Genomic DNA, 26,289 nt, shown 5'->3' on the forward strand with positions numbered 1-26,289 from the left:
GCATTATAGCACCATTACACACAGATCAGCCTCTGTGTTCTCCATGTTATTCTAAGTACCCCACAAGGGCAATGACTATAAAAATGGGATAAGTAAAACATGGGATGGGAGTCCGTATAGAAATGTAACTCTGAACTCTTGAGTATCCCAGCCCACACTCTTGACCAGTAAACTGGCCTTTTGGATAGACACAAAAGGTATCATCATCAGAGTTGCCAAGGAAAGCTTCCTATTTATACCAAAGGAAAGATTCCACTAGCAAAGGACAGGGGCTTTTGGGATCTTGGGCTTCATGACTTCGGGAACCAAATTTCAACTCCTGGAGGCTTTTGCCTTTGGAATTATTTCCAAATAAAGAAGTAGAGAGGCTCAAGTATTCTTGAGGACTCATAAAGAGGATAAACTACAAATGGACATCACACATACCATGTCACCTGTGATCACATGTACAAGGCTAAATATTAGGGTATCTGGTCACACCTGGTCAGTAACTGATTATCAGGCTGCTTCTGAGTGTGAATGACAGGCTGGGAGATGAAGTTTCAATTTCAAGTACGTGGGAGTGTTGTCAAAAACAGCATTTTAAAATCAAGGCAACCTCAGAAATTGGGGATATAAAAACCTCATCATTCTTATCCATTTTTAGTTTTATTTATACTACTTTATTTTTAGTGAACTTGTGACTTCACAAATAGCACTATTGATACAATGTTTGCTGAGAAAAAATGTTAATATGTAGTATAATTATTAAAAGGTGTAATGACCCAATAGTCAAAATGAAATAAGACTGATAAAATAAAAATAAGAAGGTATTACAGATGTAGGTTGATTCCTGCATACACTTAGTTGTCTGGTAGAAACCTGATCAGGAAGAAAAAAAAACAAACAAAAATAAAATAACCAAGTATCTAAAAGTTCATTTGGGATTGTGTTTTGGGTAAGATTCTGAAATAGAAGGGATCAGTGTTGGTTGCAGGTCATACCTCTGTTCTAGCTCAGTGGGCAAGTTTGCAACCTGTTTCTGCCCTATTCTGCTTTGATCATCATCAAGGCTTTCTAATTCCGTGTCACCATCTCAAAGAATCTTCATCCTAGTCCTTCACTCTGGGCATGTGCTGGGTTGTCAGAAGGTGGCAGCTTTCACAGAATGAGTCTTGGGGGACTGAAGAGAATCTTGTGGATGGAGACAAGTTTCATTCCAAAGTCAGCCATGGACGGGCTGTCTACTGGGAGCAAAGGCACTACTGGACAGCCATGATGGGCCATAAGGCCACACTACCTGTGTGCTCTCTCCCTTACCTCCTTCAGAGCTTGGCTGCAATCTGGCTTGGTGAGGCCCACTGCTAAATAACTCCCTCAAGCCACTCTGATCCCCCTATCCCTCTATTTGTCTTTTATTCCTGGCATGGATCATCCCCTAAGAGGCTAAGCGTTTTGTTGATTTTTGCTTATTGTATACTGTCTGTCTTTTCTGCTGGGATATAAGCTCCATGAGGGCAGGGATCTTTTTCTGTTTGGTTCATGGATATATCCCAGGTGCACAGAACAGTAGCAGGCATAACCCAGGCACTCAGTAAATACCTGTTGAATGAATACCTATGCAAATTCCTCACACCTCCACACTACAGCTTACAGAAGGTAAGCCTGCTCTGGTCTCTTGGTTTCTCAGCCTCACTCTCTCTTGAGCCTGTGGTGTCTTCCCCTCCTCTGTGTGCTCAGATCATGGCAACTTTTTTTTTTTTTTTTTAAATAGAGATGGGGTCTCCCTATGTTGACCAGGCTGGTCTCCAGCTCCTGGCCTCAAGTGATCCTCCCATCTTGGCCTTCCAAAGTGCTGGCGTTACAGGCGTGAGCCACCAGACCCGACCAGATCACGATAACATTTATCTCCTCTCTTGGAGCAGGAAAACTCTGCAAGTTATGCCTCTGAATCTTTCTGCTACACACCGTGATCTTCAGCTTGCCTCTCTCCCTTTCCCCCTGTTTCCCAGTAGGCAATATCTGTAGATCTGGTGTCTGATTCAGAAGTACATGATTTCTCTGTAGGGGCTGGAAGAAGGTCCTGGGTTTCGAGTAAAAGATTTCCATTATAAATACTATGAACTACTACCTCATCACATCAGCTTCAGGCCAATGGCATGCTCTCCATGTGGACCAAACTTACTCTCTCCCTTTGACTCCAGTGTGGGTCATTCTCCTCTGTGGCTTCCTTTTGACAGTGTCCATCATAATTGTCTCTCTACCCCACTACTGCCATTGCATTCTCATTGCATATTCCAACAGGCTGTTCCCCCTTACCCTCTTCCCTTGGGTGTACTCTGTAAAAGCCTGGAATGATTCAGCTTGATTGGGGAACAATCTTATGTGATGTCCCTGTTCCTCCTCCTCAGCCATTTAAATCCCTTCCTTGGGTCCTCAGCAGAGCAGGCCTTTGTTAAAACTATTTAATGAGCCACACCAGTCTTTGGAGTTCTCTTCCCAACCTCTAGCCTCAAATATCAACCTTATGCTCTCCATTTTGTCCTTCCTATCAAGTTGCGGTGGTAGTAACTCCAAGAATTGCCCCTTGCCGGGAGATTTGCATATTCAATGAGGCCGCTAGGAATGGACAATGCTGTCTGCTCCTATAAAGGTGTAACACTTTGCCTAGGCCAGTGACCAGAAGAGTTTTTCCTAAATTTTCTTCTAGGATTTTATAGTTTCAGGTGTTATAGTTAAGTCTTTGATCCATCTTGAGTTAATTTTTATATATGGTGAGAGGGGTCCAGTTTCAGTCTTCTGCATATGGTTAGTCAGTTTTCTCAGCACCATTTATTAAATGGGGTGTCCTTTCCACATTGTCTATTTTTGTCAGTTGTGTTAAAGATCAGTTGGTTGTAGGTTTGTGGTTTTATTACTATGTTCTCTATTCTGTTCCACTGGTCTATGTGTCTATTTTTTGTACAAGGACCATGCTGTTTTGATTACTACAGCCTTATAGTATAGTTTGAAGTTAGGAAATGTGATGCCTTTGGTTTTGTTCTTTTTGCTGAAAATTGCTTTGGTTATTTGGGTTCTTTTTTGTTCAATATGAATTTACAATCATTTTTTCTAATTCTGTGAAAAATGAGATTGATAATTTGATAGAAATTGCATTGCATCTGTAAACTGCTTTGGGTAGTGTAGTCTTTTCATGATATTGATTCTTCCTATCCATGAGTATGGGATGTTTTCTTCCACTTGTTTATGTTATTTACAACTTCTTTCATCAGTGTTCTCTGTAGTTCTCCTTATAGAGGTCTTTCACTTCCTTGGTTAGAAGTATTCATAGATATTCTTTGTTTGTGTGTGGCTATTCTAAATGGGATTGAGTTCTTGATACTAGATGCCCATACCCTAGCATTATACAATATACCCAAGTAACACACCTGCACATGTGCCCCCTAAATCTATAATAACAGAATAAAACTAAAGCTGTAAGGCTAGCATCTCAGGCTAAGGAGTGAGATGCTGGTGGGGGGTTAGTGGGGCTTTATATAGCTCTCATTATATATTCAGAGGACCAGTGCTCATTCTCAATATGGCACAGCCCTACAGTTTGCTGTGACATAGAGATGCAGGCTATTTTCATATACTCTTAGTGAAAGCAGAGAAAGAAATTCTACTCGGCTTCATCAACAGACACCCTTTACCTTTCCAAAGCATCCAGCTCTGTGCTTCTGATATGTACTCCCAGATGCTTGCTGATGGCAGATTCCCAAGGACAGCTTCTGACCAATGAGAACACAAAAGAGTCAAAGCAGCTATTATGTGGAGTTATTTTAAAACAGGATTTCAACATTACACATTAATTTATACACACACATACCTCTCTGTCTGCAAAAAGATATTTTCTGCTTATGCCCATTAAGAGTGAAATCCCACAGAGAACTGAGCCAGACATTTTCCTTTTAGGTCTCCAAATGAAGGATTCATTTTAGCAACATAAATTCCTTTTTTTCAGAAGTGTTTTTTTTTTTTTTTTTTTTTTTTTGTTAAAGCTTCTTCAACTGGTTTCTTAATTGGTCAACCTGTACTCATCTCCCAGTTGGGAAGCGGGTCCTCTTCTTGCCTCCAACAAAGCCAGGCCTCACCAATAGTGATGGCGTCCATGGCCTCACCATGCTTGCCAGCTCCCCTGCCTCCATCACATGTCAACAGCCTCTGCAGATGTCTCAGGGCAAAATAAATGACTTCCAGATGTGAAGAAAAGAACTGAGTGCATTCATGCAGAAGTGAAGGGGGCATTGTTTACCCTATGTTGGGGTCTCTTGGAAGGTATCAATGAACAACAAATTCATTCTTAACATATCGCAGGAAATCTAAAATGGAATGTATCATCCAGCAAATAGTTTCCTATTTACCATACTGAGAAACCCCACTAATTTCTTGTTAAGTACCAAGGCTTACATTCTCTAGAAAAACATCTAAATGCTTACCCACCAGTCTGATTTGACAGCGGATCATTCCAGTTTAAATCTCAAAACTAATGCAAAAATTTGCAGGAACAGCTTTACATGAATTTCATAAATGGGTATTTCTTTTTTAGGGCTGCTCTCTTCACTGGGGAAAGTCTGTCACTTTCTTGAAAATACTTTCAAAGTGAAAGCCCAGATTCATACCATCTGCCTGTGTCATAAATAGATAATGTAATTTTCAATGTTCAGGAGGAGAAAAAATGACTTTTTTTTTCTCTGAAGGTGCTACCACCTATAATTTTCTATTTGGTTATGTATGTATGTGATGCTGCTGCTGCTGATGTGTTTGTGTGTGTATTTTTTTCCTTTTGTTTTCTTTCCTTTTTTTTTTTTTTTTTTTTTTTAGAGACAGGGTCTCTGTTGCCCAGGCTGGAGTGCAGTGGCATGATCATGGCTCACTACAACCTCAAACTCGGGCTCAAGTGATCCTCCTGCCTCAGCCTCCTAAGTAGCTGGGACTACAGGTGTGTGCCACCACATGCAGCTCATTTTGAAATTTTTAATGGAGAGGGGTTCTCGCTATGTTGGTCTTGAATTCCTGGCTTCAAGTGATCTTCTGTTCTTGGCATCCCAAAGTGCTGGGAATATGGGCATGAACCACCACAAAGTGTATGTATTTTAAGGTATAAATCATAAGAACCAAGAACCAAGTTAGAGCAAGGATGAAACCAGCATCCAACCTGAGCCTCTCTCTCACCCTCATCTCAACCTTCTATAAGCTCCTGGCCCAGGATACACCTCAGAATCTTGAAGTCCAGGAGGATGATTAGATTGGATCCTTGGTTTTATACTTGCTTTTAAAATAGAATGCTTTTTGTGTATTTAATGACATTCTTAAAAATCTGAGTCATAAAAGGAAAAGGGGTTGGGTGCAGTGTCTCATGCCTGAGATCCCAGTACTTTGGGAGGCTGAGGTGGGTGGATCACCTGAGGTCAGGAGTTCAAGACCAGCCTGGCCAACATGGTGAAACCCCATCTCTACTAAAAATACAAGTATTAGCCAGGTGTGTTGGCAGGTGCCTGTAATCCCAGCTACTCAGGAGGCTGAGGCAGGAGAATCACTTGAACCAGGGAGGTGGAGGTTGCAGTGAGCCGAGATCGTGCCATTGCACTTCAGCCTGGGTGACAAGAGCAAAACTCTATCTCAAATAAATAAATAAATAAATAAATAAGAAAGGAGACTGTGACTTTGCACCAAAAATTTGGCTTATGATAAATTTTCTCAATTGACACTAAATCACCAGAATCTGTTACACACACCTTCCCAGAATGGGATTATATTTTGAATCAGAAGTTTCCTGTATCTAAAACCAGGCAGCTGAACTTGGCCTTATCTAAGATTCCCTCAAAGGTATGGGCTCCACTACCTGCTTCTTGGCAGCATTGATTTATCTTGTTTTCCACAAGAGTAAATACAGGAGCCTGAAAGGCCAAGTAAAACACTGGCACAAGGGCACCCACGCATTTTTGTCCTCATCTGAAATGACCTTGATCATCACTCCATCACCGTCAGTGCCCCAGCCTTCCATAGGAATGAGAACTTGTGACAGCAGGGATTTAATGTTGTTCATGGCTGTGTCCCTAGCACCTGGCCCACTGTAAGGATTTAATACTTTTGTAGAATGAATGAATTGCGGCAGTTGTGATTCATTCCTTGTGGCCGCCAGGAAGATCTAGATGTTTTTTGTTTGTTTGTTTTTACTTTACTCTTATTTATGTAGTTATTTATTTCAGAAGTGGGATCTCACTCTGTTGCCCAAGCTGGAGTGCAGTGGCACAATCATCACCCACTATAACCTCAAAATCTCAGGCTCAAGCAATCCTCCCACTGCAGCCTACCAAAGTGCTGGGATTGCAGGTGTGAGCCACCATGCTTGACTAATTATTTTTGCAATTCTTTTTTTTTTTTTAAAGGTGAGGGGCTTTTCATGTTGCCCATCCTGGTTTCGAACTCCTGACTTCAAGTGATCCTCCTGCCTCAGGCTCCCAAAGTACTGAGATTACAGGCATGAGCCACCATCCCCAGCCCCCAGGTGCTTTTTAATAGCATTGACTAATGACTAACTGGTTGGCACAAATGTAACCAAACAGTTTGGAAATATTGGCTATAACATGGGATGGGCATGGCCCATTCACTCATGTCTATTTAATAGAATGGAGAGGAAATTAATGTCTTCTTACAAAGGAAATAACCAAAAGATAAAGTGGCAGAACCCTAGGAGATGTATGTCAGGTTATTAATATTTTAACACTCATACAAATGAATGTTCTTTAAAACCAATTAGTCCCTTTAAAGAAAACAACCTCTAACTATGTTGTGTAAATTAATTCCAATCACATCTTCAAGTCCATTTACAGCCAAGCTCGGAGTCCTCCCCTTCCGTCAGCTGTTGACTTTCTAAGTGTCCCAGGCAGCTGCGTGTCTGTCTGTGGTTCCCTGCGATGATTTGCCAAACCTAGGTTTCTTAGGACTGCTGACTTCTATGGGGCGCCCTGACAAAGCCTCCACTCTATGGAGGCTGCGAAGCGCAGGCATCCAGCCCGCCTGCGGCAGGAGTTCAGGGAGCCGGGAAGGCCTCTTTAAAACCATGTCACGCTCCTGTGACAACTGCTCCTCTGTGCTTATTTGAACTGTCCCTCCCAATTAGCAGTAATAAGTGACTCTGTAAAGATGAGCAAACACTGTGCCTTCATTAGTCCGCACCAGCTCTCCTCGCCCCTCCCACGTCTGCATTCCCTGCCCTGTGCCAATCAGCCCCCGCAAATCCCCAGAGGATACCTCCAATAGTGTTCCGAGAAGGCTAAACACATCTTACTCCGAGGGAACAAGGACCGGCAAAAGGCAAATTAATGACAACCCATTTGAAGAGTTTGCTTGAAATGATTGTATTCTGCCCATCCACCGAAAAATTGATTACTCCCAGGGTAGGGGGAAAAATCCAAATCAATAGACTACAGCAAAATGGTCAAAAGGCATGCACCAAGCCCATTTATTTTACCTATTTACCCTTCCCTGCTGCCCCCCTTCCCTTCCTCCTCCCTTGCATCCCTCTGCCCCTTCTCCATCCACACACATTTTTTAAAGAAATGAGATATAATTTACAGAGCAGGAGCTGTTTGGCCTTTTCAGATAAAGCGCTAATGGCAGCCCCGGGACGGCTGCATGATTATACATCTTCCAGATGAACTAGGGCCTGTGAGCCCCTCCAGTTCCAATTGTCACCAGCCTAGTGTCGGGGGTGATGTGGACTATTCCCTCCAGTGGCAGGGCAGTCCTTGCCTGCCAGAGAGATATGCAGATGAGGCCTTTGGCTCCCGATTTCAGCCACGCACACCGTGTTAACTGTGATGTGCCCTGGTAGACCAGGAGGCAGTGGTAGGCACTACTTCTCCACACCTATTAAACTGACCTGTGATTTTAGGGTGTCTCCAATGACTCTGGGTGTCACCTTCCTCAATGGAAAAACGAGAACCATAATAACAAATTTGGATTTTGCCCTCCGTCTCTCAGAAAACAGCAAGGATCTCCACCTTTATTTCAGGATAAAATCCCAGCTCCTTCACCTGGAATTCAGGCCTTGCAAAATCTGGTGCCTTGAAGCCTCCATACGTCATCTCCCACTCCTCCAGGCATCCAGCCCCGCCATTCCTCTAAGCCCTGGCTCATGTCATTCTCCCAGCCTGGCAGGCCCTCACCCTCGTCCTCCATCTCTTAAGACCTTTCCAATCTTCTAAAGCCCAACTCAAATGCCACATCATCTTCTGTAATGGTCCCTAATCACCCTCTCTGTCCCCTCAGCACATCTGTGCTTTCAGTGAATAGATACTGATGGCAGATTAATCAGCAGGCACATTTCCGAACACAAAGGGTCATATTTAATGGCATCAAATGCTTCTCTGCCTGTCTTTCTCGAATACCTATCTAGCCCCATCATCTAGTTACCCCACTCCACATCTCTGTTAAGCTTTCCAACAATCTGAAGCTTTCAACACATCCAAAAAAATGTAGCAGTATCTTCTGGCCCCCACACACTCATGGTTCTGCCATTTTCCGATGTTACAGGCTAGGAGACCATGGGGTTGGTGCCGCTTATACCTCCTGTGTAGGAGTCAGATAGTATTTTTCCTTTTCATCAATTTGTGTAATGCATGGACCCATCTTAAAGGGAAAATAAATTTTCGTGAACCCCCGGGGATAACTTATTTTTATTAAGATAAAACTGTTATTTATGTACAAATGCATATTAACCTTCTGGGATTATAATTCTTATGCAACTATTAAAGATTTTGCAAATTCAAATAAAAGTATATCTACAAAGCCAAAAATGCTCAAATTGTTTTTTTAATTTTTTTTTTTTTATTTTTGAGACGGAGTCTTGCTCTGCCACCCAGGCTGGAGTACAGTGGCTGGATCTCAGCTCACTGCAAGCTCCGCCTCCCGGGTTTACGCCATTCTCCTGCCTCAGCCTCCCGAGTAGCTGGGACTACAGGCGCCGCCTCGTCGCCCGGCTAGTTTTTTGTATTTTTAAGTAGAGACAGGGTTTCACCGTATTAGCCAGGATGGTCTCGATCTCCTGACCTCGTGATCCGCCCGTCTCGGCCTCCCAAAGTGCTGGGATTACAGGCTTGAGCCACCGCGCCCGGCCCAAAAATGCTCAAATTGTTAAAGCTAATTTAACACCGAGAATCATCTTGGAAAGTCTGACTCTCCACTAACAGCACCAATAGGGTACTTGCCACGAGGGGGCACCGTCTTTCATTCTCAGCATGGCTGCACTAATCTGGACTCCAGGATCCCTAAATCCTCTTCCCACTCCACACATTTCCCAATTGAAGCCACTATCAATCTTCACTGGTCCAGCCAGGATGCCATGATGCATTTGGGTGTGAGTTGGGGCAACAGGGATGAAGGATAGATTGGAAAAAGAGGAGTGAATTAAAAGAGCTGTTTAGAAAGCCAGTGACTGTTTATAAGATCTTGTCTCTTAACTCCAAGCTCATTCCTCTATACGGTGTTTTGTGATCCTTGTGAGGTAGGAGATTAGAAGGACTTGTTTTCATGACCCTGCTGATCTGAACAGGATGCAGCAAAGAAACCCGCCAAAACCAGCTAGGGCTAGGAATTATAATACATTTGCATAAGACACTCTCATCAGCTCCATCACAGTTTACAAATGCCATGACAATGACTCGGAAGTTATCTGAAATGATTTCAAGAATTCTTCACCACTTTTCCAGACAGTTTGTGAATAACCCACCCCTTATTTAGCATATAATGAAGATACGCAGTATCCTACACAGGATGTAAATAGAGCTAGCCAGCAACCCACAAGTGCTTCTGTGTGCTCCTCTGCGTATGGGATAGCCGTGTTCTGTCCATGTAGCAGCCATCTTCTTCAACATGTTACTCTAATAAACAGAGTTTATTAATAAGTGCAGTTCTTGACAGCATCTTCCCAGTCTCGCTTCCTCACCTTGCAGCAGCTTTCTTTCATTCACTGTGAGCTTACTCTTGAATTCTTTCCTGAGTGAAATCAAGATCCCAATTTGGGGGTATGACTGTATCACTAGGGCCGAAGCCTCATTTCTGCTTTACTAGCTGCTTCTTTTGGGGCTTTGACAACACAGGGTGCTGGCGGGAGCTGCAAGGCTGAAGTGAGAAGGGACCTGCGCCCTTCAATTGGCTTCCTGTTCACATGAGCATCACTCAGCCACACTTCTGGTTGCTTCCTTTACTTTCAGTTCTTGACAGCATCTTCCCAGTCTCGCTTCCTCACCTCGAAGCAGCAGTTCCTTCCACTGCAGCAATTGGCTGTTGTTATATAACACTTGCAGAGCTAACCTCATTGCTTCTGCTGGGAGACACCTGTCCGAGTTGGCCAGGGCTCCTCTTCAGGGGTCTGAACTTCAACTTCATGGTGTCCCCTCTCCATGCTTCTAGGTTTCAGTAGTTCCATCCTTTTCCTTTTTACCCCCCAACCTTAGAGTGGTAGCTGCTTTCTGAAGTTTCTACCTCTGTGACATCTTAGAGGTCATGTTTAACCATTTTAGTTACAAAATTAACAACTGTTTATATGAACTTCTCTCTGTTAAAATAACAGATAAGGTGTCTGCCTTCCAATTGCTACTGAAGCCACTGGGCTGGCCTGGGCATGATCAGGAAAGACCATTGTTCACAATGGCAATGGAGGGAAGTGACTGGATTGAGAAGATTTTTAGGAGGACTATTAATAAAAGGGTCATGCAAATTGAAAGATGGAAGAGAGAGGAGGAGGAAGGACTTAAGCTTCCTAGAATGAGCAACTGGTAGAAGGAGGTGCCAGAAATTAAGGTAGGTGAGGTCAACATTTTCAGGTGCCTTTGGCCCCCAGCATTCATTCCTTCTTCTCTTGCAGGCAGCATGCCTATGTTTATTCCCAAGTCCATCTGTAATCCTCCTAAGGATGACTTGATGGTCTTGGGGGTGGGACAGATGGTTCTATCATAAACCAGTTAGCACTATTCCCTCCTCTTGACCATCATGATTGGTTTAGGAATGAGCAGATAGACTAAATTGATCCAATCAAGCTAAAGCCCAGGTATTGGTTTTATGTGGAAGAGACCCCACTAGCACCAGATGGGAAGGAGCACATAGTCAATGATGGTCCACAAGGGTGACTCTGTTAGGAATGAATGTGGAGAGGGCAGAGCTAGGACATGGAGAGAAAGATATAGGTCTTGAGCAACTGGGCCCACTTGGCCCAATACCAGCCCTCCCAGGATGTTTCAGTCACATGAATTGATTGGCTCAAAAACTGACTTATTATTTCAGCCTTTATTTCATAGTCCAATGTATTAGTCTGTTCTCACGCTGCTATGAAGAAATACTTGAGACCTGGCAATTTACAAAGAAAAGAAGTTTAACTGACCCACAGTTCTGCATGGCTGGAGAGGCCTCAGGAAACTTACAATAAGCGGGAAGGCACCTCTTCACAGGGTGGCAGGAGAGAGAATGAGGGCAAGCAGGGGAAATGCCAGACGATTATAAAACCTCAGGTCTCGTAAGAACTCACTCACTATCACAAGAACAGCATGGGAAAAACTGCACTCATGATCCAATCACTTCCCACTGGGTGCCTCCCATGACACGTGGGGATTATGGGAACTACAATTCAAAATGAGATTTGGGTGGGGACACAGCCAAACCATGTCAGCCAGTTTGGGTTGATTTCAACAATTAGCAGCTAATCCTTCTAGGTAATACAGTGGAGAACACTAATTAAAAAATGGGTTTAGGGGAAATTGGTGAGCTCAGCTTAGGACCAGTTTTAGGCTTTCAGGAGGAGACTTCCTAGATATAAAAGCAAGTGGTATTTATTGGACATTTGCTACAGACACTGTTTTAAAGGTATTTGGGGTACTTAATATTTGTACAACCCATGAGGTGGTTACTATTGTTACCTCCACTGTACAGATAAGAATACAGAACCACAGCAGTTAAGGGCCTTGTGTGAGGTCCACCTTGCTCCCTGTAGTCTTTGCTACCTATTAATAGGGTAATAAAGACTTATGACCCTGAAGCTTGAGAGGGAATTATCTAAATACAACTGTTTTTGGAAACTGATCACCATCTCATGTAAGACTGATTATCCTAATAAACAAGCAGGCCTAAGATTTCAAGTCTCATTTGTAGGACATCCCAAACTGTTTGATTCTTCTATCCACTCCCTTCCTTTTTTCTCAGGAATGTACATTGTAAATTTAGGTTGGGATCCTCCAGAGGCTGACCCTAAGACTGAGACTTGAATGCAAGTCATGTATTTGGAAACAATGCCAAGCAGCACTGGCAGGGGAGTGAGGAAACGGAGTGGGAAGAGACACTTGATCCTGCTGGGGACCCCTAGGATCCTGTGTAGAACATGCTTTAGACACAGGAGTGGAGGTAAAGGCCAACTCCCAAGGGCTGAGGGTTGCTCGTGGGACATTAAGTCCCTGGCACTTCTGGCCTGCCTCAGGCATGGGCTGAGCAAGTTCTGGGGCAAGAGAGGGCTCTGTCTGACAGCTTTCAATGGTCACCAGCATCATAGGTATTAATGGTAGGAGACACTAGGGTTGGCATGTGCAGGAAGGGTGGGTGCAAGGCATTGTGAACAGGCATGGGCAGTGTCTGCTACAGAAGCAAACATGGCATCAGTTTCCAGCCCCTCAGAGAACAACTGGTGCAGGTCTAACATGAGGGCTGTGAGAAGGAAGCACAGCTTTTATCATTGTTATGGTCCAGGCATTTCCTAGCACCCCCAAACTTGGTCTCCTGCACACGGCCTTGTGGTTTGTTGCAAGGGCTGTGGCCAGAGCATAGCATCTTTCTTTGAGCCACTTTTACAACATCTTCATAGGCTGCATTGATCACAATTTGAGTCATGGGCTCAAATTAGGAACCAGTGGTCTACATGAGGTCATGTATCTAGAGGTTTCCAAGCTTGTTTTAAAGTTTTTACTTATAAGACATACATATTTGGCTATTTCTCATTCTCCATCACATTTTCCTTTTGAATCCAGATGTTTGCATATTTCCTTCTTACATCCTTGATGGTGAAGCTCCAGCTCTCCTGTGGAGCCCAACCTTATTGTTTATATTTTTTCTCTAAGGGAGCATGTGGCAAGTTGTATTTTCCAAAAATGGCCAAAACAATATTTTTGACTCCACATGTTCTTCCAGAGTCTTTCCATTCACTCACCAAAGAGTAAAGTCCATTTGCTCTCCCCTGGAAATTCAGCATAAGTAGATTCTGGGGGAAGTGATGCCATGTGACTTCAGAGGCCATGCAATAAAAAGCCATGAGGCTTCTACCTGGCTTTGTCTGTTTCCAAGTACTCACCCTGGAAACTCAGTCACCATGTTGTGAGGAAGCCCAGGACATCGGGAGAGACCACATGGCCAGTCCCAAATTCCAATGTGAGACTGAACAAGCTTTCAAATGACTCAGGCCCCCAGCCTTGGAATCTTCCAGCTGAAGCCCAAGAAATCTTGGGCCAGAGGCAAGTTGCTCCTACTCTGTTAATTTCTCATCCATAGAATCCACAAGAAAAATAAATAATTGTTTTATGCCAATAAGTTTTGGGTCATTATTTATGTGGCTGGGCAAGCAAGTCTTTCCTTGAAAGGGATTTGGGTGGTGGATCTATGATGTCTGGGGGCTGAGGGCTTTCAAATTATGCTAGCGAGTCCTAGTCTCAACTTTTTCTCATTCCAGAGAATGTGCCTGAGCAAATCAAGCAGGGAACTTGAAGCAAATATACAAAGACTGCAATGTCCCCAACATTACCGCAGGGCCCTGGATTGGCCAGGATGCTTTGGTTATGAACAACAGAAATAGATCCTGAACAACTTATGCAAAATAAGGATATATTAGAAGGGCAGGGGGCAGCTCTCAGGGCCTATAGGAAAGCCTAAAGAGCCAGGGCTTGTGGAGGACAATGACCAGTGCCAACTAGAAAGCTGAGAGGTAGACACAGCTTCTTTATAGCACCTTCATGGCATCACCTGAAAAAACTGGCTCCCTAACTTTTTCTGTCCTTCACTTAGTTCAAGAATCAAATTCCCAGGAGAAATGGTCTGATCGGCCTAGCAAGGGTCACACAACACCCCATGTAATGGTCAGGACATGCTGACTGACTTTCTATCAAGGCTCTGCCGGATGACAGGGGTGATAGTGCTATCATGGATTGAGCACTTAGCCTGTGGCAGGCTTGTGGATGCAGTCACTTAACTCTCACCATGATGGAGCTGTGACTACTACCCTCATTTTGCAGGTGTGGAAAGGAAAGCACAGAGAGAGTAAGAAACATGCCCAAGGTCACTGATATGGTTTGGCTGTCCCCACTCAAATCTTGAATTGTAGCTCACATAATTCCCACGTGTTGTGGGAGGGACCCAGTGGGAGGTAATTGAATCATAGGGCAGGTCTTTCCCGTGCTGTTCTCATGACAGTGAATAAGTCTCATGAGATCTGAAGAATTTATAAAGGGGAGTTCCCCTGCACACGCTCTCTAGCCTGCCATCATGTAAGATGTGACTTTGCTCCTTTTTCACCTTCTGCCATGATTGTGAGACCTCCCCAGCCATACGGAACTGTGAGTCAGTTAAACCTCTTTCCTTTATAAATTACCCAGTCTTGGGTATATCTTTATTAGCAGTGTGAGAACAGACTAATACAGTCACTCAGCTGGTAAATGGCATCACCAGGGCTCAAAGACAGCAGCTTCATATCCTGGACTCTGAATTCCTACATCACAGCTTCTCACAGCTCTTGTGGCTACAGTCCTGCTTGTAATCACAGTTCCCCAAAGGTAAATCAAAGGATTACTTGAAGCAGAAAAAAGAATGGAGCCTGGGCCAGGAAACACGGCATGTGCCTGAAACACAGACCTTAATGGTCCAAAGGACAAAGAGGAGAATGTTTGGGGCCAAGATCGGGATCCTTGAGAGGAGGTAACTATTAGACCCAAACGGAGTACTGCAGAGCCAGGACATGCCCCTGGCCAGAAGATATGTTTACTAGATACAGACGTCCCAGAGTAATTCCTTTAAAAAGGATAGCTGTTTACCTCGGGGCTACAGGCATGAGAAGTGCTTGTGGACTGGTGTCCACAGCTGCCTGGGACACTCACCTGCCTGACTCTTGCACACAGTTGGATTAGAGGCTCTCCTGTGCAGAGCAAAGCCCCTCACGGTGCCGTCAGGGGTATAGTCGCACATACTGCTCTGCCAGCGTCCTTTTGTCCTCTAGATCTGAACCTCCTATGTAACTAAACTATCTTTCTTTCAATGGCCTTGAAAACCACTTACAGGTAAAATCCTCCTTAAGCAGACATTAAAACATGTCCAGCATGCAATTCAGTGAGACACACACAACAGGTGCTCGATGCATGTTTACTGTTGATAATAAAAAGACTAGATGCTGGGAAAAGTCATATTGTGATGTGGGGTGTCTCGCCCCCTCAATCTATAAAGCAATTTCACCAAGAAAGATTCTTCCTGGAGAACTTGCTGGTTTCAGCCTGTGCTTACTCAGTTTAATTGCAATGGAATTCATGAATTAGTCCCAGTCCAAATGAAACAGAATTTTGTTAAAAAAAAATTATAATCTCACCTCTCTTTGTGGTGGTGGTGTCCTTAACTCCTTAACACAGCACGTTTACATTCTTGTTCTTGCTCCCAAAGGACCAGACACAGGAGATTCCCAGACATGACCCTCATTTGAATTGGTGTGGAGATAATTCTGAGTGATTTTCTGATATTTCAAATAGTAACCTTTTTTATCAAAGACAAATGAAAGCATTTTTAAACACTTCTTAAATTTATTAAGAGGAAAGATTTTTGTTGTGTGTTTTGTTTTGTTTTGTTTTGACAGAATCCTACTCTGTGGCCCAGCCTGGAGTACAGTGGCACCATCTTGGCTCACTGCAACTTCCCCCTCCCAGGTTCAAGTGATTCTCCTGCCTCAGCTTCCTGAGTAACTATTATTACAGGTGTGGGCCACCATGCCCGGCTAATTTTTGTATTTTTACTGGAGATGGGATTTCACCATGTTGGCCAGGCTGGTCTCGAACTCCTGACCTCAAGTGATCCACCCGCCTCAGCTTCCCAAGGTGCTGGGATTACAGATGTGAGCTACCGTGCCTGGTCAAGAGGAAAGTTTTAAAACATTTTATGTATGTACAAAATTTTCCCCACCTCTCATTTTTCCCTTTTCTTTCCTAAAATTTTGGAAAGCCCAGAAACGCTTTGTGATCCTGAACATTGGCTCTGCCCTGTAAGCCAGGCCACAGCTATGAGTATTCCGCAAAGATGGTGGCAAAATCAAGCATGCTGCTATCAGGCAAAGTCATGAAGAAGGTGACTAGGGTGGGCGCCAGCAGCACAGGGCGGTTCTCTGGGAAAGAGGCAGGCTCTTGTAAGGAAAAGCACATCAAAATCAGGGACCCATAAAAATAGTAAAAAGTGATCCCAGGGCACCTGGGAGAAGCATCAACATTGTCCATGGCACATTCTTTTTTTCTTTTTTTTGAGACAGTCTTGCTTTGCCACCCAGACTGGAGTGCAGTGGCATGATTTCGGCTCACTTCAACCTCTGCCTCCCGGGTTCAAGTGATTCTCCTGCCTCAGCTTTTTGAGTAGCTGGGATTACAGGCACCCACCAACATGCCTGGCTAATTTTTGTATTTTTAGTAGAGGTGGGATTTCAACATGTTGGTCAGGCTGGTCTCGAACTCCTGACCTCATGTGATCCACCCACCTTGGCCTCCCAAAGTGCTGGGATTATAGATGTGAGCCACTGTGCCTAGCCCATGGCCCATTCTTTTTTTTTTTTTTCTTTTTTTTGAGACAGTCTTGCTTTGCCACCCAGACTGGAGTGCAGTGGCATGATTTCGGCTCACTTCAACCTCTGCCTCCCGGGTTCAAGTGATTCTCCTGCCTCAGCTTTTTGAGTAGCTGGGATTACAGGCACCCACCAACATGCCTGGCTAATTTTTGTATTTTTAGTAGAGGTGGGATTTCAACATGTTGGTCAGGCTGGTCTCGAACTCCTGACCTCATGTGATCCACCCACCTTGGCCTCCCAAAGTGCTGGGATTATAGATGTGAGCCACTGTGCCTAGCCCATGGCCCATTCTTTTTTTTTTTTTTTTTCTTTTGCGATGAAGTTTTATTCTTGTTGCCCAGGCTGGAGTGCAGTGGTGCAATCTCAGCTCACTGCAACCTCTGCCTCCCAGGTTCAAATGATTCTCCTGCCTCAGCCTCCCGAATAGCTGGGATTACAGGTGTCCACCAACACACCTGGCTAATTTTTTTGTATTTTTAGTAGTGATGGAGTTTCACCATGTTGGCCAGGTTGGTGTATAATTCCTGACCTCAAGTGATCTGCCTGCCTTGGCCTCCCAAAGTACTGGGATTACAAGCGTGAGCCACCACGCCCAGCCAGCCCATTATTAATGAAGACAGAGTAGCTTCTATGAGGATGGCAGTGGGGGAGATAAAATGGGAAGTGTTCAGAAAGAGTCTAGAGTGTAGGGGATCTCCAAATCTTTGAATATCTTCCAGATATCCCAAGTTTATTAGCAAAGTCTGGTCTTTATCAATCAGATACTTAACCTGGGTCATAGAAAATGTTAATATTGGGAATTTTGCCCATGCTGCAATTCAGCAATGCATATGGCCATTTTTAGACTTGCTTTTCAATGGACTCGTTGTGTCAGTTCTAAGCATAAAAGGCATTACTTAGTAGGGTCACACTGTGTTCCCAAAGGTCTGCTTTCAGCTGCACAACCCAGATACAGAACTTATTCTTCAGCCACTGGAAATTGTTCACAGCTGTTTTGAGCCCCCCACCTTATCTCCTTTAAACAGCTCCATGGCTACGCAAACCTCCAAAGCCTCACCCACGGAGGTAGTCTGAGTCATAGGCAACCACAAGCAGCAGCTTAATGTACCATTACATTGCTTTTTATAATGGAATGATAGCCTTTGATCCCAGGTTATAAAGACTGTCTTGCTGCCCTGATTACCATTCCAAACACCCTGCACATCTTCTGAGTGTCTCGTTCCATGCAACCCCACTCCTGGCACTAACTTTGTCATAGCAAGTCTTTTTGGTCCCAAGGAACAGAGACTCATTCAAGTGAATTAGGAATGAGGAAATTTATTGTAATTTATTATAAGTATACAGTTGAACTTGGAATGACATTGAAAGTTGGCAGGGATTTTTCAACTCTCTTGGAATCCTTGCTCCTCTCTTTGTCTGTCCTTGTGTTTCCTCTTATCAGTTGATTCCATTTGTTTATTCTCTCTCTATTTTTCTCAATCTCATTGTTTCTGCTGTTCATAGATTCTGCTCCTTCAAAATTTCAATCTAATTTGAATCGGCACATTATGATCCTTTTTTTTTTTGAGATGGAGTCTTGCTCTGTCACCCAGGCTGGAGTGCAATGGCACCATCTCAGCTCACTGCAACCTCTGCCTCCCAGGTTCAAGCGATTCTCCTGCCTCTGTCTCCCGAGTAGCTGGGACTATAGCATGTGCCACCATGCCTGGCTAATTTTTTGTATTTTAAGTAGAGACAGGGTTTCTCCATGTTAGCCAGGATGGTCTCAATCTCCTGACCTCATGACCCACCTACCTTGGCCTCCCAAAGTGCTGGGATTACAGGTGTGAGCCACCACGTCTGGCCTGACCTCTTTTAATGCCATAAATGTTCTGCCTCCACTGGCAAATAACAAATTTTCTCTATCATTTTAGTGATATAAGCAGAGGTTTGAAAAGTGCTTGTCTGGCTGGGCGCCATGACTCATGCCTGTAATTTCAGCACTTTGGGAGGCTGAGGCGGGCAGATCACTTGATGTCAGGAGTTCGAGACCAGCCTGGTCAACACAGTGAAACCTCGTCTCTACAAAAAATACAAAAAATAGCTGGGTGTCATGGTAATCCCAGGGACTTGGGAGGCTGAGGCAGGAGAATTGCTTGAACCCAGAAGGCAGAAGTTGCAGTGAGTTTAGATAGCACTACTGCACTCCATCCTGGGTGACAAAGTGAGACTTTGTCTCAAAAAAAGAAAAAAAAAAAGAAAGAGAAAAAGAAAAGAAAAGTGCTTGTATTCTTTTGTTGCTCTTAGAGCCCTTTGAGTACCCTGTAGATAAGTCCAAGTTAGCCTTCTGGAGAGGACCACCCAAAGACAGCTTTGCCTATTGGCCTCCTGTCATATGAATGAGGAGTTTAAGATCATCCAGCTCAGTAGAGGCCCAGCTGACTTCAGTCACATGAGTGAGCCCAGTATTAGTCCAGGCAGGATCAGCAGAAGAACCGTACAGTTGAGCCTAGGTTAGGTTACCAACTCACAGAATCATGAGCTACTACATCATTGCTGTTTTAAGCCACAAAGATGTGAAGCTTTTTGTTATGCTGTAAAAGCTAACTGCAACACCAAGCAAGTCAATGGGCCAAGTCTATTGGATCAATGGATCATGTCAGTGGATATGATGTTTTCACAGAAGCGGGAAGTGTGTATTCGGAAAAACTATTATAACCTACCACAATACCTGTTTTTTATACTAAATATGATGATGCTCCTCTTGGGTCTTGTTTATTTAGTCCCCTCACCACTCTGCACAATGGATGACATGTAGTATATATGTTCAGATGCTTGTGAATAAATGTCACCATGAAAAGGGAACAGTCTCTGCCCTCAAGCTGCTTATTGTTTGGATATGGAGATAAGACACAGATTCAGTAACTATCACAGTAAAACAAGAATAAATAGTGCCATGGAAAGTGTCAAGCTCTACCAAGGCAGATGACAAGTATTTCTACTTGGAGGCAGGTGAAGGAATAGAAGAAAATCAGGGGAGGCTTCCTGTAAGTCACGACACTTTAACTTGGCTTGAAGGATGGACAGAATTTTAAAAGGAGCTGGTGAACAAGACAGTTTTTGTTCATTGTGTGAGAAACAAATGAAGATGCTAGCGCTACTCTCCTGTTTGGGACAGGGCAAAAATCCTGACTAGGTGGAGGCATGCTGTGATGTAGAGGGACTTAAGGCCAGAAAGGAAGAGTGCTGAAGGCTGAGCTGTGTATTAACACAATGACTCTCAAATAATCCAGGAGCAGCTAAATGATTCAGCATATTATTGTACTATTGCGGGATGGGATATTTGTAGTCATAAAAAGTTTGCTTTTGAAAAATGTTTAATAACATCAGTTGTAGTTAAATGAGTAAAAATAGTACCAATCTAGTTTTATTAAAATTAATATGTTAATTTAATATCTAATATGTATATTTATATAGAAATTCAACAATTTTTGAACTCTAAACTGAAAATGTTCCTAACTAAAATCAAGCCATTAGGTTGGGCACAGTGGCTCATGCCTATAGTCCCAGCACTTTGGGAGGCCGAGGTGGGTGGTTCACTTGAGTCCAGGATTTCGAGACCATCCTGGCTAACATGGCAAAACCCCATCTCTACTAAAAATACAAAAAATTAGCCGGACTTGGTGGCACACATCTGTAGTCCCAGGTACTCGAGAGTCTGAGGCAGAAGAGTCACTTGAACCTGGGAGGCAGAGGTTACAGTGAGCCAAGATCGTGCCACTGCATGCTAGCCTGGGTGACAGAGTGAGATTCTGTCTCAAAAAAAAAAAAAAAAAATCAAGCTACTAATCAGAGAGGCAATCAATTGCTGGTAGTATAATATTGTCAGCGACTGTCCTAAGTGCTCTACATACATTAGCTCATTTCTTCATAATGAGGTCATTTATTCCTCCCCCTTATGAAGTTAGATGCCATTATTATCCGCCTATTGCCAATATGGTGAAACAGCATGGTTTGTAGGATATAACCCCAAAGTAGCTTCCTTTGTGCCACTGCCTTTTAAAATGATCCCTTTGGACTCATTCTCCTCTTGCCCATAGATTAAAATTAGCATGTCTCATGTGTTTTCTGCCCATTTTCCTGTCAATAGCTAATATGCCTAGTTCAGGATAGTAATCAATACTTTATGCATCATTCATCGTTGCCATTATTCCCCTTTCCAAGCCTGGGAGAGTGACCTACCTGGGAGTAGGTGGGAGGAGCTGGACTGAGGAGGAAAGGTGGGAAAGGGGTGGGAACGTTGTTACTTGATTCCTGGAGAGCGTAGAGAGCTGGTGTTGGCACTGTCTGGGTTTGCAGGTGTTTAAGGCTCATCATTTTTGTCAAGGGCCATGTTTATGGGTTCTCTTACTTCCCTAGGGATCTGCCACCTTCGGCTCCCTTATTGCTGGTGAAAGCATCTCTGTTTGGATGGTTGGTTATGAACTCCTTGTCCAGCCAAAAAACATCTGGTGGTATCTCCATCTCCTTTCAATGGTGATCTTTTTGCTTCTTCAGATGACTCCCAGGCAGCTTCTGGGATGACTCCAGGATGATGCTCCTTCATGCATAACACACAGGAAACACTTGTTTATTCTTTGTCCTCAGAGACTCTGGAGTGAAGTTTGCTCAGGGCACTCACTTCATTTTGCCTTTTGCCATCAGAACAGTTAGCTTGTTTCTTTCCATTTAGGGTGACAGCCTTGGGTCAGACCAGTCCACTGTGTCTTCATGACTGCAGGAGACCTCATCATACCCTCAACTTCTCTGTAAGGACTACTCCCTTGACTTGAGGTGAACAGAACACCTCACCCTTTCTCCTCTGTGAGAGTACAGGACACAGAGCAGACTCAGTTCTTCCAAAAATTATCTTCTTTCTTCTCCAGTAGCCTCCAGCCCTTTTATTCCATTTCTGTGGGTGAACAATTAAGTCACAAAACAAGCATGAGTCACTTCTTTCATAAAACCTATATCATGGACTTGCAGCTTACTTGGAAGGAGCATCAATTGTCTTGGGCTGAGACTCACTTGAACATCTTGTTAGATTCCATTTGAGTAGCAGAGGTGGATTAAATAGTTCACTAAAGGTAAATGCTGGAAGTGAAATTCCAATCTGGACACTCAAGATTCAAAACCCAGACTCTTAAACAGATAGTATCTTTGATTGAAAGTCTTAGAAATGGCCGGGCGCGGTGGCTCAAGCCTGTAATCCCAGCACTTTGGGAGGCCGAGACGGGCGGATCACGAGGTCAGGAGATCGAGACCATCCTGGCTAACACGGTGAAACCCCGTCTCTACTAAAAATACAAAAAACTAGCCGGGCGAGGTGGCGGGCGCCTGTAGTCCCAGCTACTCTGTAGTCCCAGCTACTCCGGAGGCTGAGGCAGGAGAATGGCGTAAACCCGGGAGGCGGAGCTTGCAGTGAGCTGAGATCCGGCCACTGCACTCCACTCCAGCCCGGGCGACAGAGCAAGACTCCGTCTCAAAAAAAAAAAAAAAATATATATATATATATAGAAAGTCTTAGAAATAAATTTTATTTCCCTCTCTATGCTTGTCTGTATATTATACATTTTCCTATATCTGTATGTATGCATCTGTATATGTATAATAATAGTTGTACAATAAGAAAAATTGTATTTTAAAGATTACTCAAGCAAAAGCATTCAGCACAGTTTAGAGTGATGGGAAATTGCAGACAGGAGTAGTAGATAAGAGGTTGTTTAAATAGTCAATAATTAACACTACAACAATATCAATCATAATAAAACTCACTCTCCCTCCCCGGCCTTTTCACAGAGCATGCCCAACAATGTCCTTACAGCAGATACAAACACAAGCATCATGAAGGTTTCCCCTATAATTTCTTCTGTGATACATTGATAGGGTCATGCCAAAACACAACCTGGTAGAAGGTGTTCTGAGAGAGCAAAAACAATTCAGTCCTAGGACACAGCTCTCTGCCATCTGAGATTAATGCAGCGAGACATTTTACAGGACTCAGGCAACGGCTGGATGGCATAACTTTCAGACAGTCCTTTGTAAATATTGTTTCTTTTAGTCAAGCCTTTGATAAATATTGAGTGGCAAGAAGTTCAAGGTTGCCCAGAGTAGTTAGAATGAAGCTATTCATTACGTTGGTTAATGCAGACTTCAGCAGGCAGTCCAGCTGGGAATGGGGCAGTTATGCTTCCAGGCAGTTTGACAGGCTTGACAAGGACACCTGGCTCTATGGTGGCAATCAATCACTGCCACAGTTATACTGTGTAACAAATCATCCCACATCCCATTGGCCTAAAACAAGGATCACGTATTCCCAAAATGTCCAACGTAGGAGAACTCCAATGTGTTTGACTCCGAGCAGTCATTTGGGTCTGGCTCTTCCCCACATCTTTCCTCCTTTACTGGATCAGTGGATTAGCCAGGATACGTTCTTGTGGCACCGGCAGAAACATAACAGGGCAAGACTCACAGCATAAGGACATTCCATGCCTTTGCTTCCACATTTCCATTAATCTTCCCCAGGTCAAGCCAAGTTGCATGCCCAAACCCAGTGTCAATGGGGTGGGGAAGCCTACGCTTTTCACCATGGGAGGGAAGTCAGTAAACAGTAGTCCAAATCATCACATTCTACTGAAGAAGCAATTTGGCACGCTGATGAGAATGTCTATAATTAAAAGAGAGTGACAGCATGAAATAGGGAAAAGAAAGTGGAATAACTGGAATTCTCCTATACCTTTTGCGGGAATATAAAATGCTACAACCATTTTGAAAAACAGTTGGCAGATTTTTAAAACATTTGAAAAGTACCAGCAGCCTTCTACTCTTAGCCTTTCAGCCAAATATATAGAAATGAAAAGATATATATGCTCTTCAAGGAAAAGACTTGTACGTGAATGTTCATAGTATCTTTATTCTTAATAGCTCCAAAATAGAAACAACCCAAATGTCCATCAAGAGGGGAATTAATATTTGAAAGGTGTTTTTTTTTCATATGAGATACTACTCAGCAATGAAAGGAACAAACGACTGACATATACAATAAAGTGGATAGATCTCAAAAACAACATGCTGAGCAAAGGGAACTAGACACTAAAGAATACATGCAATATGAAAACATTGATATCAAGTTCAAGAACAAACAAAACTAACATAAGCTCATAGAGATCAGATCAATGGTTGACTTTGACTGGAAGGAGCATGAAATAACTGTCTGGGGTAAGGAAAATGCTCTATATCTTGATAGGAATGCAGGTTATTGATACTCATGGAATTGTTCACTTGAAATATGCATTTCACTGTATGTAAATTTATCTCACTTGAAACAAAAAATGGAATTTGGGGTTGGGTCTGGCACACAAAAAAGACTGGACTTCCAAGGCCATGCTTTTAGACCATCAAGCCTGACGTGCCCAGTGTCAACATCAGCCACAATCAAATTCCTCAAGAAAATGCCCATAGGCAGGTTGATCTTAAGTATATCATGCTCTTCAGGAAAAACTGGGTGTAAAAGGTCCTTCTAGGCAGCTGTCTTGGGTTGGGTTTCTGGGAAAGTTGAGCCAGAGACAAGGACTTGAATGCAGGTGGTTTATCTGGGAGGTGAGCCCAGGAAGCAGGAGTGAGGGAGCAGGGACAGGAAGCAGGCGAAAGAAGAAACGCCAGCAAACGAGCTCATGCTGGAGGCAGCTGAGCCTGGGTTCCACCAGGAGCGCTGAGAAGGACACTAAATTCCTCCCAGAATTGTCCAGAAAGAACCACAGAGTGGGGCTTTCTTTACAGCAACATAAGAATGGCCTAATACAGATGAGAAGCCTTACTGATAACATAAATGGTCCATTAACACAGATTTGATATATTATAGGTATTATACACTATACTCTTAAAATAAAGCAAGCTAGACAAAAGAAAAATATCACGGGCCACGTCCATGGGCTCATGTCTGTAATCCCAGCACTTTGGGAGGCCAAGGTGGGTGGTTCGCTTGAGTCCAGGATTTCGAGACCAGCCTGGGCAACAGAGAAACCCGATCTCTATGAAAAATACAATAATTAGCTGGGCATGGTGATTCACACCTATGGTCCCAACTACTTGACAGGCTGAAGTGGGAGAATTGCTTGAACCCAGGCGGTTGAGGTTGCACTCCAGCCTGTGCAACAGTGCAAGACCCTGTCTCAAAAAAAAGGAAAGAAAGAAAGAGAGAGAGAGAGACAGAGACAGAGACAGAGAGAGAGAGAAAGAAAAAGAGAGAAAGAGAGAGAGAAATAAAGAGAGAAAGAAAGAAAGAAAGAAAGAAAGAAAGAAAGAAAGAAAGAAAGAAAGAAAGAAAATCATAAGGCGATGGGTGCAGGTGTAATCCCAGCACTTTGGAAGGCTGTGGCTGGAGGATCCCTCGAGCAGGAATTTGAGGCTGCAGTGAGCCATAATTGCACCACTGGACTTCTTAAAAAGAAAAGAAAATCATAAGGAAGAGAAAATATATTTATTATTCATGAAGTGGAAGTGGATCATCACTAAGGTCTTCATCCTTGTGCAATGTTTTCACGTTGAATAAGCTGAAAAGGAGGAAGCAGGGGGTGTCTTAGGAGTGGCAGAAACAGAAGAAAATCTGCACGTAAGTGGACCAATGCAGTTCAAGTTCACGCTGTTCAAGGATCATCTGTATAATCTTAATGCTTACGGCCGGGCGCGGTGGCTCAAGCCTGTAATCCCAGCACTTTGGGAGGCCGAGACGGGCGGATCACGAGGTCAGGAGATCGAGACCATCCTGGCTAATACGGTGAAACCCCGTCTCTACTAAAAAATACAAAAAACTAGCCGGGCGCGTTGGCGGGCGCCTGTAGTCCCAGCTACTTGGGAGGCTGAGGCAGGAGAATGGCGGGAACCCGGGAGGCGGAGCTTGCAGTGAGCTGAGATCCAGCCACTGCACTCCAGCCTGGGCGACAGAGCGAGACTCCGTCTCAAAAAAAAAAAAAAAAAAAATCTTAATGCTTACATGTAAAATATTGCTTACTGCTCTGTATTTATTAAGTGGGAAGTGGGCAAGAATTTGATTTGTCCAAAAGTAACATTTAATCATTCAATGTATAAACTTAAGAGATGATGAGCAGTGGAGGGGGAGAGGTGGGAAGGCAGCAGGCACATCTGTGGCCCCCTCTGCAAACCAGCTGCTGGAAGTGCTGGGGCTGACATCCATGCCCCACGCAGATGCCCAGCTGCAGTGAGAATTGGCTTCTTACAGCAGAGAATATCTTACTTACTTACTAAGTTTGCCAAAATAATTGAGCTCCAGAGAGGTTTGAGAGGTGTCACTGGCGGATGTTTGTTTTTGACGTATTCCTTCTGCCCTAGCTGTGCGTATCTGACACTCACAAGCAGGGTCCTCTGAGAAATGGAAGTGCTTCCAAATAAAA

The sequence above is a fragment of the Trachypithecus francoisi genome, unplaced genomic scaffold (genome assembly GCF_009764315.1).
Source record: "Trachypithecus francoisi isolate TF-2019V2 unplaced genomic scaffold, Tfra_2.0 Lachesis_group21, whole genome shotgun sequence".
Taxonomy (NCBI): Eukaryota; Metazoa; Chordata; class Mammalia; order Primates; family Cercopithecidae; genus Trachypithecus; species Trachypithecus francoisi.